This window comes from Panulirus ornatus, chromosome 11 (assembly GCF_036320965.1).
Source record: "Panulirus ornatus isolate Po-2019 chromosome 11, ASM3632096v1, whole genome shotgun sequence".
In the NCBI taxonomy this organism is placed as follows: Eukaryota; Metazoa; Arthropoda; class Malacostraca; order Decapoda; family Palinuridae; genus Panulirus; species Panulirus ornatus.
Genome location: NC_092234.1, coordinates 70,989,670 through 71,004,600, shown reverse-complemented (window position 1 = coordinate 71,004,600; position 14,931 = coordinate 70,989,670). Strand labels below are relative to the sequence as shown.

At 41.3% G+C, this 14,931-nt stretch overlaps 1 protein-coding gene across 7 annotated transcripts in view; it reads right to left on the bottom strand.

Moving 5' to 3' along the window:
• The window catches only part of LOC139751633 (uncharacterized), a 1,070,361-nt gene that overhangs the window by 922,631 nt on the left and 132,799 nt on the right, over positions 1 to 14,931 (bottom strand). The gene's annotated exons all lie outside the window — the stretch shown is intronic.

Sequence of the window (14,931 nt, the reverse complement as noted above, 5' to 3'; positions counted from 1 at the left end):
GATATAGGGTGTTTTGGTCGAGGTGGTGTGCAAAGTGAGAGGGTTAGGGAAAATGATTTGGTAAAAAGAGAAGCGGTAGTAAAAGCTTTGCGGAAGATGAAAGCCGGCAAGGCAGCGGGTTTGGATGGTATTGCAGTGGAATCTATTGAAAAAGGGGGTGACTGTATTGTTGACTGGTTGGTAAGGTTATTTAATGTATGTATGACTTATGGTGAGGTGCCTGAGGATTGGCGGAATGTGTGCATAGTGACACTGTACAAAGGCAAAGGGGATAAGAGTGAGTGCTCAAATTACAGAGGTATAAGTTTGTTGAGTATTCCTGGTAAATTATATGGGAGGGTATTGATTGAGAGGGTGAAGGCATGTACAGAGCATCAGATTGGGGAAGAGCAGTGTGGTTTCAGAAGTGGTAGAGGATGTGTGGATCAGGTGTTTGCTTTGAAGAATGTATGTGAGAAATACTTAGAAAAGCAAATGCATTTGTATGTAGCATTTATGGATCTGGAGAAGGCATATGATAGAGTTGATAGAGATGCTCTGTGGAAGGTATTAAGAATATATGGTGTGGGAGGCAAGTTGTTAGAAGCAGTGAAAAGTTTTTATCGAGGATGTAAGGCATGTGTACGTGTAGGAAGAGAGGAAAGTGATTGGTTCTCAGTGAATGTAGGTTTGCGGCAGGGGTGTGTGAAGTCTCCATGGTTGTTTAATTTGTTTATGGATGGGGTTGTTAGGGAGGTGAATGCAAGAGTTTTGGTAAGAGGGGCAAGTATGCAGTCTGTTGTGGATGAGAGAGCTTGGGAAGTGAGTCAGTTGTTGTTCGCTGATGATACAGCGCTGGTGGCTGATTCATGTTAGAAACTGCAGAAGCTGGTGACTGAGTTTGGTAAAGTGTGTGAAAGAAGAAAGTTAAGAGTAAATGTGAATAAGAGCAAGGTTATTAGGTACAGTAGGGTTGAGGGCCAAGTCAATTGGGAGGTAAGTTTGAATGGAGAAGAACTGGAGGAAGTAAAGTGTTTTAGATATCTGGGAGTGTATCTGGCAGCGGATGGAACCATGGAAGCGAAAGTGAATAATAGGGTGGGGGAGGGGGCGAAAATCCTGGGAGCCTTGAAGAATGTGTGGAAGTCGAGAACATTATCTCGGAAAGCAAAAATGGCTATGTTTGAAGGAATAGTGGTTCCAACAATGTTGTATGGTTGCGAGGCGTGGGCTATGGATAGAGTTGTGCGCAGGAGGGTGGATGTGCTGGAAATGAGATGTCTGAAGACAATGTGTGGTGTGAGGTGGTTTGATCGAGTAAGTAATGTAAGGGTAAGAGAGATGTGTGGAAATAAAAAGAGTGTGGTTGAGAGAGCAGAAGAGGGTGTTTTGAAATTGTTTGGGCACATGGAGAGAATGAGTGAGGAAAGATTGACCAAGAGGATATATGTGTCGGAGGTGGAGGGAACGAGGAGAAGTGGGAGACCAAATTGGAGGTGGAAAGATGGAGTGAAAAAGATTTTGTGTGATCGGGGCCTGAACATGCAGGAGGGTGAAAGGCGGGCAAGGAATAGAGTGAATTGGAACGATGTGGTATACCGGGGTTGACGTGCTGTCAGTGGATTGAATCAGGGCATGTGAAGCGTCTGGTGTAAACCATGGAAAGTTGTGTGGGGCCTGGATGTGGAAAGGGAGCTGTGGTTTCGGGCATTATTGCATGACAGCTAGGGTCTGAGTGTGAACAAATGGGGCCTTTGTTGTCTTATACTAGCGCTACCTCGCATACATGAGGGGGGAGGGGGATGGTATTCCATGTGTGGCGAGGTGGCGATGGGAATGAATAAAGGCAGACAGTGTGAGTTGTGTGCATGGGTATATATGTATGTGTCTGTGTGTGTATATATATGTGTACATTGAGATGTATAGGTATGTATATTTGCGTGTGTGGACGTGTATGTATATACATGTGTATGGGGGTGGGTTGGGCCATTTCTTTCGTCTGTTTCCTTGCGCTACCTTGCAAACGCGGGAGACAGCGACAAAGCAAAATAAAAAAAAAATAATATATATATCCTCGACCTGTCATGGATTTTCTAAGTTTCGAGGGTGTATTCCACGCAGCACGAACACGAGAAGCTCCTGGCCAGCACTGTGCCTCACGTCTGTCCACCCAGGGGAACTTCACATGATAACATACAGGAGACACGCGTCGTGAGACATTATAATAAACATCTTTTATCATCTTTGGTTCAGTTGTAAAAGAAAAATGTAAAGACATTTGACTGGTAAATAAAAACGCTTGAAATTCGCCAACAGTTAAAACCCGAACTTTTTTGCTCTGTGTATGAAGCTTAATTGTGGTTTTTATGACAGCGGAGATGGTACAAGCAAATAAATGCACTTGATTAAGACCACCTTTATATATATATATATATATATATATATATATATATATATATATATATATATATATATATATATATATATATATATATGTATATATATATATATAGTGTCATTGTACAAAGGCAAAGGGGATAAGAGTGAGTGCTCAAATTACAGAGGTATAAGTTTGTTGAGTATTCCTGGTAAATTATATGGGAGGGTATTGATTGAGAGGGTGAAGGCATGTACAGAGCATCAGATTGGGGAAGAGCAGTGTGGTTTCAGAAGTGGTAGAGGATGTGTGGATCAGGTGTTTGCTTTGAAGAATGTATGTGAGAAATACTTAGAAAAGCAAATGCATTTGTATGTAGCATTTATGGATCTGGAGAAGGCATATGATAGAGTTGATAGAGATGCTCTGTGGAAGGTATTAAGAATATATGGTGTGGGAGGAAAGTTGTTAGAAGCAGTGAAAAGTTTTTATCGAGGATGTAAGGCATGTGTACGTGTAGGAAGAGAGGAAAGTGATTGGTTCTCAGTGAATGTAGGTTTGCGGCAGGGGTGTGTGATGTCTCCATGGTTGTTTAATTTGTTTATGGATGGGGTTGTTAGGGAGGTAAATGCAAGAGTTTTGGAAAGAGGGGCAAGTATGAAGTCTGTTGGGGATGAGAGAGCTTGGGAAGTGAGTCAGTTGTTGTTCGCTGATGATACAGCGCTGGTGGCTGATTCATGTGAGAAACTGGAGAAGCTGGTGACTGAGTTTGGTAAAGTGTGTGGAAGAAGAAAGTTAAGAGTAAATGTGAATAAGAGCAAGGTTATTAGGTACAGTAGGGTTGAGGGTCAAGTCAATTGGGAGGTGAGTTTGAATGGAGAAAAACTGGAGGAAGTGAAGTGTTTTAGATATCTGGGAGTGGATCTGGCAGCGGATGGAACCATGGAAGCGGAAGTGGATCATAGGGTGGGGGAGGGGGCGAAAATTCTGGGGGCCTTGAAGAATGTGTGGAAGTCGAGAACATTATCTCGGAAAGCAAAAATGGGTATGTTTGAAGGAATAGTGGTTCTAACAATGTTGTATGGTTGCGAGGCGTGGGCTATGGATAGAGTTGTGCGCAGGAGGATGGATGTGCTGGAAATGAGATGTTTGAGGACAATGTGTGGTGTGAGGTGGTTTGATCGAGTGAGTAACGTAAGGGTAAGAGAGATGTGTGGAAATAAAAAGAGCGTGGTTGAGAGAGCAGAAGAGGGTGTTTTGAAGTGGTTTGGGCACATGGAGAGAATGAGTGAGGAAAGATTGACCAAGAGGATATATGTGTCGGAGGTGGAGGGAACGAGGAGAAGAGGGAGACCAAATTGGAGGTGGAAAGATGGAGTGAAAAAGATTTTGTGTGATCGGGGCCTGAACATGCAGGAGGGTGAAAGGAGGGCAAGGAATAGAGTGAATTGGAGCGATGTGGTATACCGGGGTTGACGTGCTGTCAGTGGATTAAATCAAGGCATGTGAAGCGTCTGAGGTAAACCATGGAAAGCTGTGTAGGTATGTATATTTGCGTGTGTGGACGTATGTATATACATGTGTATGGGGGGGGGCCATTTCTTTCGTCTGTTTCCTTGCGCTACCTCGCAAACGCGGGAGACAGCGACAAAGTATAAAAAAAAAAGAAAATATATATATATATATATATATATATATATATATATATATATATATATATATATATATATATATACATGTGTATATGGGTGGGTTGGGCTATTCTTTCGTCTGTTTCCTTGCGCTACCTCGCTAACGCGGGAGACAACGACAAAGTATAATAAATTAGTATAAGGTTATTAGGTACAGTAGGGTTGAGGGTCAAGTCAATTGGGAGGTAAGTTTGAATGGAGAAAAACTGGAGGAAGTAAAGTGTTTTAGATATCTGGGAGTGGATCTGGCAGCGGATGGAACCATGGAAGCGGAAGTGAATCATAGGGTGGGGGAGGGGGCGAAAATCCTGGGGGCCTTGAAGAATGTGTGGAAGTCGAGAACATTATCTCGGAAAGCAAAAATGGTATGTTTGAAGGAATAGTGGTTCCAACAATGTTGTATGGTTGCGAGGCGTGAGCTATGGATAGAGTTGTGCGCAGGAGGATGGATGTGCTGGAAATGAGATGTTTGAGGACAATGTGTGGTGTGAGGTGGTTTGATCGAGTGAGTAACGTAAGGGTAAGAGAGATGTGTGGAAAGAAAAGAGCGTGGTGAGAGAGGCAGAAGATGGTGTGGTTATGAAAGTGGATTTGGGCAAGGAGGATGAGTGAGGAAGATAAGAGAAGTGATTAATGAGAGACCATGATAGGGTGTGAGGTGTTTGATGATGGTAACTAAGGGAAGAGGATTGTGGGAATAAGATTGGAGCAAGAGGTGTATTTCGAGAGTTGCGTGTTAGGGACATGGAGATGAAGAGGAGGAATTGAGAGTTGAAGAGAGTGAGTATTGTGTTGGAGTGGGGTTGACGATGTGTCAGGGATTGAAAATGTAGGGGAAAGTTGGATAAATGAAAAAATTATTGTATATTCGGTGTTGAAAATTGTAGTGAGTGATATCATAGTGATAGAGTGAATTGAGCGATTGGTATATTTACGTCTGTTCATGATGAATACATGCATTAATCGTCTGGGTAAACAATATAAAAAGTTTATATAATATTCTAATTTGATTATTATATAATTATGTTATATTATACTATTTTTTCTTTTATCTTAACCTATGCAAATCAATAGATAAAAATAATATAAATAAATATATATATAATATATATATATATATATATATAATATATATATATATATAATAATATATATATATTATTATTATTTTAATTATTTTTTAATAATATATATATTATATAAATTTTATTTATATATATATAATATATTATTTATATATTCTATTTTATCTATAATCTATTTATTTTGCTTTGTCGCTGTCTCCCGCGTTAGCGAGGTAGCGCAAGGAAACAGACGAAAGAATGGCCCAACCCACCCACATACATACATGTATATACATACACGTCCACACGCGCAAATATATATATATATATATATATTTTTTTTTTTTTTTTTATTATACTTTGTCGCTGTCTCCCGCGTTTGCGAGGTAGCGCAAGGAAAGGATCACAATTTTGCGTGTGATCAAGATATTCCTATGAGTCCACGGGGAAAATGAAACACGAAAAGTTCCCAAGTGCACTTTCGTGTAATAATCACATCATCAGGGGAGACACAAGAGAGAAATATAACAGTCAGTTGATATACATCGAAGAGACGAAGCCAGGACAATCACATGTTTACCAAATGGCGTCCTAGCTTCGTCTCTTCGATGTATATCAACTGACTGTTATATTTCTCTCTTGTGTCTCCCCTGATGATGTGATTATTACACGAAAGTGCACATATATATATATATATATATATATATATATATATATATATATATATATATATATATATATATATATATATATATATTATCCCTGGGGATAGGGGAGAAAGAACACTTCCCACGTATTCCCTGCATGTCGTAGAAGGCGACTAAAAGGGGAGGGAGCGGGTGGCTGGAAATCCTCCCCTCTCGTTTTTTTTTTTAATTTTCCAAAAGAAGGAACAGAGAAGGGGGCCAGGTGAGGATATTCCCTCAAAGGCCCAGTCCTCTGTTCCTAACGCTATCTAGCTTACGCGGGAAATGGCGAATAGTATGAAAAAAAATGATATATATATATATATATATATATATATATATATATATATATATATATATATATATATATATATATATATATTATTTATCATTTTTATTATACTTTGTCGCTGTCTCCCGCGTTTGCGAGGTAGCGCAAGGAAACAGACGAAAGAAATGGCCCCACCCCCCCCCCCCCATACACATGTATATACATACGTCCACACACGCAAATATACATACCTACACAGCTTTCCATGGTTTACCCCAGACGCTTCACATGCCTTGCTTCAATCCACTGACAGCACGTCAACCCCGGTATACCACATCGCTCCAATTCACTCTATTCCTTGCCCTCCTTTCACCCTCCTGCATGTTCAGGCCCCGATCACACAAAATCTTTTTTACTCCATCTTTCCACCTCCAATTTGGTCTCCCTCTTCTCCTCGTTCCCTCCACCTCCGACACATATATCCTCTTGGTCAATCTTTCCTCACTCATCCTCTCCATGTGCCCAAACCACTTCAAAACACCCTCTTCTGCTCTCTCAACCACGCTCTTTTTATTTCCACACATCTCTCTTACCCTTACGTTACTCACTCGATCAAACCACCTCACACCACACATTGTCCTCAAACATCTCATTTCCAGCACATCCATCCTCCTGCGCACAACTCTATCCATAGCCCACGCCTCGCAACCATACAACATTGTTGGAACCACTATTCCTTCAAACATACCCATTTTTGCTTTCCGAGATAATGTTCTCGACTTCCACACATTCTTCAAGGCCCCCAGGATTTTCGCCCCCTCCCCCACCCTATGATCCACTTCCGCTTCCATGGTTCCATCCGCTGCCAGATCCACTCCCAGATATCTAAAACACTTCACTTCCTCCAGTTTTTCTCCATTCAAACTCACCTCCCAATTGACTTGACCCTCAACCCTACTGTACCTAATAACCTTGCTTTTATTCACATTTACTCTTAACTTTCTTCTTCCACACACTTTTCCAAACTCAGTCACCAGCTTCTGCAGTTTCTCACATGAATCAGCCACCAGCGCTGTATCATCAGCGAACAACAACTGACTCACTTCCCAAGCTCTCTCATCCCCAACATACTTCATACTTGCCCCTCTTTCCAAAACTCTTGCATTTACCTCCCTAACAACCCCATCCATAAACAAATTAAACAACCATGGAGACATCACACACCCCTGCCGCAAACCTACATTCACTGAGAACCAATCACTTTCCTCTCTTCCTACACGTACACACACATATATATATATATATATATATATATATATATATATATATATATATATATATATATATATATATATACACCCTGCAGGAGGGTGAAAGGTGTGCAAGGGATAGTGTGAACTGGAACGATGTGGTATAAAACGGTCGTCAAGCTGCCATTGGACTGAACGAGGGCATGTGAAGCGTCCTGGGGAAACCATGGAAAGGTCTGTAGAGCCTGGTTGTGTATAGGGAGCTGTGGTTTCGGTGTGGTGCACATGACTGCTAGAGAATGGATGTAAGTGAATGTGAATGTGGACTTTCAATGTCTGTTCCTAGCACTATCTCGCTAATTCGGGAAACGACAATGAAGTATAAAAAAAGGAGAAAATATGTACCCTAACGTAAGCCAGGTACGCTATTTACCGACCATTCCCTACAAGATGAACAACTGGGTTGATTGCGGACCGATTGCCTGCAACTAGGATTCGAACCCAGGCGGCCCGTGAATGCGTCATGGTCATCTACGGTAACCACGTGTGAAGTACCTAGCCACCTGGGGTGTTATAGTGTGAGCAAGGGTAAACATGACCACACTTCGAAGGTGGAAGGTCCGTCTGGAACCCTTACAAGCGAGGCAGTAGTCACCAACACCCTGGTCTCTTGTCTCTGAGGGTCATCAATGGCACTTTACTTGCTCAGTTGCTTTACGACGACGAAATCATCTAAGATCAATAATCACCAGCCGAGGAGAAATGAAGGCTTCACTCAGAGTATAATGACCTTATCTCCTCCAATTGATATTCCAAGCTATCACTATGTGAGCCAGGACTGCAGGACGTGCCCAGGCGTCCAGACACACACTGTGCTGGCGTCTCGACTTCCTACTGTATATCAAATCGGATTTCAACATTGGTCTGCAATAATCTGAAATCCTTCCACAATGTACCGAAATCTTTGAAAATAATAGCACCTGCCTGAACCACCATATACATGACTATCTATCGCATATTTAGCGATATCTAATACACAATTCCAGCTCTGGACTATGCCAAAACAGAGCTCAGTAGCAAGGCTGGGTCATTCCAATACCTTGGCCGTCTTCAGATATGTATACTGGCAACACCGACCTCTGTTTTTGGCCGTCTTGATCCGGGATCCGGCTCCAGGGAAGGTGGAGGGGCGGGCCTTGGGGAGGAAGCCTGGCGCTGCCATCACGACCCACCGTAATAAAACTAACACTGAGGAAGGCTGCCCACAGGTGGGGCGTCACCTGCACCTGGCGGACTGACTCCCCCGTGTTATGTTCCTCTACACTCACAACAACACACCTCTCACTACAACATATACTACAACATCCATCCAACAACATTACAACACATATCACCACCACAACATACATCCAGGAATACGACACCCACCCACCACTATTACAACATCCACCTATCACTACATCTACCCACCACCACCACCACATCCACTCATCACCACTACAACATCCACTCGTCACTAAGACATCTACCCAAAACTACTAAAACATCCACTTACCTCTACAACATCCACCTAACGCTACAGCGCCCACTCATGACCACTACAACATCCAGCCAACAATATTATAATATTCACCCATCAACGCAACTACATCCATCAACCACCACTGCAACATCCAATCATCACTACATCCACTAACACCACTACAACATCTACCCACCATCACTAAAACATCAACATATCACTACGTCATAGCCTAGCAGTTACCATTCCCGACGACAACGCAAAAGGTACTGACTTCGAATCCTGGCTGTTGGAAGGTATTGTGATATATATATATATATATATATATATATATATATATATATATATATATATATATATATATATATATATATATATATATAAAACCGAATTCTAAATATCATTAACATCGGTTGACATTCCAGATCCGTGGGCTATTTGTTATCCGGAATTTTCCATTCCCCTGTTAACCAATCAAATGACTTTTTCATTATACAGTTATATATCTACTGTATAACTACATGTTCCGGGAGGGAATGATTGAGTCTGCCTCTCAGAAGCTGGGAATCCTGTTAAGATGTCGAAACTTCTCTCCTGAACAGTTGCTCTGTTAATACAAGGGATTGATTCGTCCTTGTATGGAGTACTGCTCTCACATGTGGGATGGTTCTAGCTCTGCATCCTTACTTGACAGGGTTGAGTCGAAAACACCTTGACTTATAAACTGTCCCAGACCAACTGACAAACTTGAGGCTCTTGCCCTACGCCGCAATGATGGTTCACTTTCCCTCTTCTATGGGTATTACTTTGGTTTTTGCTCACAAGAGCTGACTGCTTCTGTGCCCCTAACCCTAGCTAGACCACGTAATAGTGGGCAAGCTGCTACGTCACATGATTACTGTGTGGTCATCAACAACTCAAGGGTGGGCCGTTTTGATACCTGCTTCTTTCCCTACACGTCGAAGCTTTGGAACTCGCTACCCTCTCATGTCTTTCCCAATGACTATGACCTGGAACATTTTAAAAGACAGGTTTTTCACTCTCCAAATTTCGTAAATACTTTCCCTTGTCTTTTCTCTTTCCCTTTCATTTTTCTCTTTATGTTGATGTGGTCTTTTGTCTGTGACTGGAGCCTTCAACACAAAAAAAAGGCAGACAGTTTTGGGTTGCAAACGCAATAGATTCGAGTTGCGCAAGCAACAGTTCCGAGTTCCATAAACATCTTCCAGGTTCCATACATAACACTTTCAGATTCCATACACAACTCTACCAGGTTCCTTAAACAACAGGTTCAGTTTCCACACAGGATAGTTCCGGGTTCCGTTTACCGCAGTTCCGGGCACCACATACAACAGTTTTGGGCACAACATATGATAGTTTTGGGTTCCATATACGATAGTTTTCCGGGCTGCACATACAATTGTTCTGGGCTCCCGATACGATAGTTCAGGGTTTCATATATAATAGTTCCTGATTCCGCATACGATAATCATGTTAATGAATATCCGTTTTTAAATCTAACAGTAGCTCTCCAACCGGATTTCAGAGAAAGGAAACACAGGGGAATATATATATATATATATATATATATATATATATATATATATATATATATATATATATATATATATATATATATGTATATATATATATATATATATTTTGCTTTGTCGCTGTCTCCCGCGTTTGCGAGGTAGCGCAAGGAAACAGACGAAAGAAATGGCCCAACCCACCCCCATACATATGTATATACATACACGTCCACACACGCAAATATACATACCTATGCATCTCAATGTACACATATATATACACACACAGACACACACATATATACCCATGCACACAATTCACACTGTCTGCCTTTATTCATTCCCATCGCCACCTCGCCACACATGGAATACCATCCCCCTCCCCCCTCATGTGTGCGAGATAGCGCTAGGAAAAGACAACAAAGGCCCCATTCGTTCACACTCAGTCTCTAGCTGTCATGCAATAATGCCCGAAACCACAGCTCCCTTTCCACATCCAGGCCCCACACAACTTTCCATGGTTTACCCCAGACGCTTCACATGCCCTGATTCAATCCAATGACTGCACGTCAACCCCGGTATACCACATCGATCCAATTCACTCTATTCCTTGCCCGCCTTTCACCCTCCTGCATGTTCAGGCCCCTATCACTCAAAATCTTTTTCACTCCATCTTTCCACCTCCAATTTGGTCTCCCACTTCCCCTCGTTCCCTCCACCTCCGACACATATATCCTCTTGGTCAATCTTTCCTCACTCATTTTCTCCATGTGCCCAAACCATTTCAAAACACCCTCTTCTGCTCTATCAACCACGCTCTTTTTATTTCCACACATCTCTCTTACCCTTACATTACTTACTCGATCAAACCACCTCACACCACACATTGTCCTCGAACATCTCATTTCCAGCACATCCACCCTCCCCCGCACAACTCTATCCATAGCCCACGCCTCGCAACCATACAACATTGTTGGAACCACTATTCCTTCAAACATAGCCATTTTTGCTTTCCGAGATAATGTTCTCGACTTCCACACATTCTTCAAGGCTCCCAGGATTTTCGCCCCCTCCCCCACCCTATGATTCACTTCCGCTTCCATGGTTCCATCCGCTGCCAGATCCACTCCCAGATATCTAAAACACTTTACTTCCTCCAGTTTTTCTCCATTCAAACTTACCTCCCAATTGACTTGACCCTCAACCCTACTGTACCTAATAACCTTATACTAATTTATTATACTTTGTCGCTGTCTCCCGCGTTAGCGAGGTAGCGCAAGGAAACAGACGAAAGAATGGCCCAACCCACCCATATACACATGTATATATATATATATATATATATATACACATATATATATATATATATATATATATATATATATATATATATATTTTTTTTTTTCAAACTATTCGCCATTTCCCGCGTTAGCGAGGTAGCGTTAAGAACAGAGGACTGGGCCTCTAAGGAAATATCCTCATCTGGCCCTCTTCTCTGTTCCTTCTTTTGGAAAAAAAAAAAAAAAGAGAGGGGAGGATTTCCAGCCCCCCGCTCCCTCCCCTTTTAGTCGCCTTCTACGACACGCAGGGAATACGTGGGAAGTATTCTTTCTCCCCTATCCCCAGGGATAATATATATATATATATATATATATATATATATATATATATATATATATATATATATATATATATATATATATATATATATATATATATATATTACCCCACGAGGGAGCTGGAACATGAGGGTAATAAGATAAACATTATCATGGGGATGAAGGTACTGGCCCATCAGTCTGCAGTATGCAAATGAGACAACTTGTGCACTTGAGCTTATCATATTAAAGTTACGTTGTGATCAGCGGAGATATATGCTCCCGGAGCTGGGCCTCCAGGAATTCCTCACAGGCCAACACAAAAGAACTTTGAACTACAGGTAAAGGAACCACAGTCAAGCATGTCAAAATTACACACACACACACACACACACACACACACACACACACACACACACACACACACACACACACACGCACAACGCGAGGCAGTTCTTGAAAAAGACAACAAAGGCCACATTTGTTCACATTCAGTCTCTACCTGTCATGTCTAATGCACCGAAACCACAGCTCCCTTGCCACATCCAGGCCCCACAAAACTTTCCATGGTTTACCCCAGACGCTTCACATGCCATGGTTCAATCCATCAAGAGAATGTCGACCCTGGTATACCACATCGTTCCAATTCACTCTATTTCTTGCAAGCCTTTCAACAAACCCTCTTCTGCTCTCTCAACTACACTCTTTTTATCCTCACATCTCTCCTGCCGTTTCATTACCTACTCGATCAAACCACCTCATACCACATTGTCCTCAAACATTTCATTCCAACAAATCCACCCTCCCCCACACAACCCTACCTATAGCCCATGCCTCACAACCATATAACATTGTATGTTGCACTCCAAGATACCGTTCTCGCCTTCTTCAACGCTCCCAGAACCTTCGCCCCCTCCCCCATCCTGTGATTCACTTCCGCTTCCATGGTTCCATCCGCAGATATCTAAAACACTTCACTTCCTCCAGTTTTTTCCATTCAAAATTACCTCCCAAGTAACTTGTCTCGCAACCCTACTGAACCTAATAACCTTGCTTTTATTAACATTTACTCTCATCTTTCTTCTTTCACACACTTTACCAAACTCAGTCACCAACTTCTGCAGTTTCTCACCCGAATCAGCCACCAGCGCTGTATCATTAGCGAACAACAACTGGCTCACTTCCCAAGCCCTCTCATCCACAACAGACTGCATACTTGCCCCTCTCTCCAAAACTCTTGCATTCACCTCCCTAACAACCTCATCTATAAACAAATTAAACAACAACCATGGAGACATCACGCACCCCTGCCGCAAATCGACATTCCTATTCTTACACATGCCTTACATCCTCGATAAAAACTTTTCACTGCTTCTAGCAACTTACCTCCCACACTATACAATCTTAATACCTTCCACAAAGCTTCTCTATCAACCCTATCATATGCCTTCTCCAGATACATAAGTACCACATACAAATCCATTTGTTTTTCTAAGTATTTCTCAAATACTTTCTTCAAAGCAAACACCTGATCCACACATCCTCTAACACTTCTGGAACCACACTGCTCTTCCCCAATCTGATGCTCTGTACATGCCTTCACCCTCTCATTCAATACCCTCCCATATAATTTCCCAGGAATACTCAACAAACTTATACCTTTGTAATTTGAACATTCACTTTTATCCCCTTTGCCTTTGGACAATGGCACTATGCATGCATTCCGCTAATCTTCAGGCTAATCCTTTTCAACCAATCACTGATATACCATCCAAACCCACCGCCTTACCGGCGTTCATCTTCCGCAAAGCTTTCACTACCTCTTCTCTATTTTCCATGCCATTCTCCCTGACCTCTCACTTCGCACACCACCTCGACCAAAACGCCCTATGTCTGCCACTCTATCATCAAACACATTCAACAAACCTTCAAAATACTCACTCCATCTCCTTCTCACTTCGCTACTACTTGTTATTACCTACCCATTTGAACCCTTCACCGATGCTCCCATTTCTTCTCTTGTCTTAAGCACTTTATTTACCTCCTTCCAAAACATCTTTTTATTCTCCCTAAAATTTAATGATACTCTCTCACAATTTAGCGCGTGATCAAGATATTCCTGAGTCCACGGGGAAAATGAAACACGATAAGTTCCCAAGTGCACTTTCGTGTAATAATCACATCATCGGGAGAGACACGAGAGAGAAATAAAAGTCAGTTGATATACAACGAAGAGACGAAGCTAGGACGCCATTTGTTAAACATGCGATTGTCCAAGACAGACAACGAGCGTTCATAAACTTACCATTCTACAAATCTTATCAACAATAAAGTTATCTAATTTATATAAACTATCACTAATATAAAGATTATAATTCTTTGTGTATCTAATAATAGAAGATTCAGTTATATTTCTCGTGGTGATAGAGTTGATAAGTGAGATGGCATTACCCCAGTCAATACAATGATCATAGTTTTTAACGTGATTAAACAAGGCAATTGATTCTTTTCCCGTTCTTATACTATATTTATGTTGCTTAATTCTAAAAGAAAGATCCTTACCAGTCTGCCCAGCATAAAATTTATCACAGTTCCCACATGGCACTTTATAGATACATCCAGGAGAATTTTCTGGTGAATTCTTGATTAAGATATTCCTTATAGTATTATTGTTGCTAAAGGCAACATTTACATTAAAGAATTCAAGCAACAAGGGAAGTAAAGAAAAATTATTATCAAAAGGGAGAACTAAAAGATATATATATATATATATATATATATATATATATATATATATATATATATATATATATATATATATATATATATATATTATTTATTTATCTATTTTACTTTGTAGCTGTCTTCTGCGCTAGCGAGGTAGCGCAAGGAAACAGACGAAAGGATGGCCCAACCCACCCACATGCACATGTATATACATACACGTCCACACATATACAT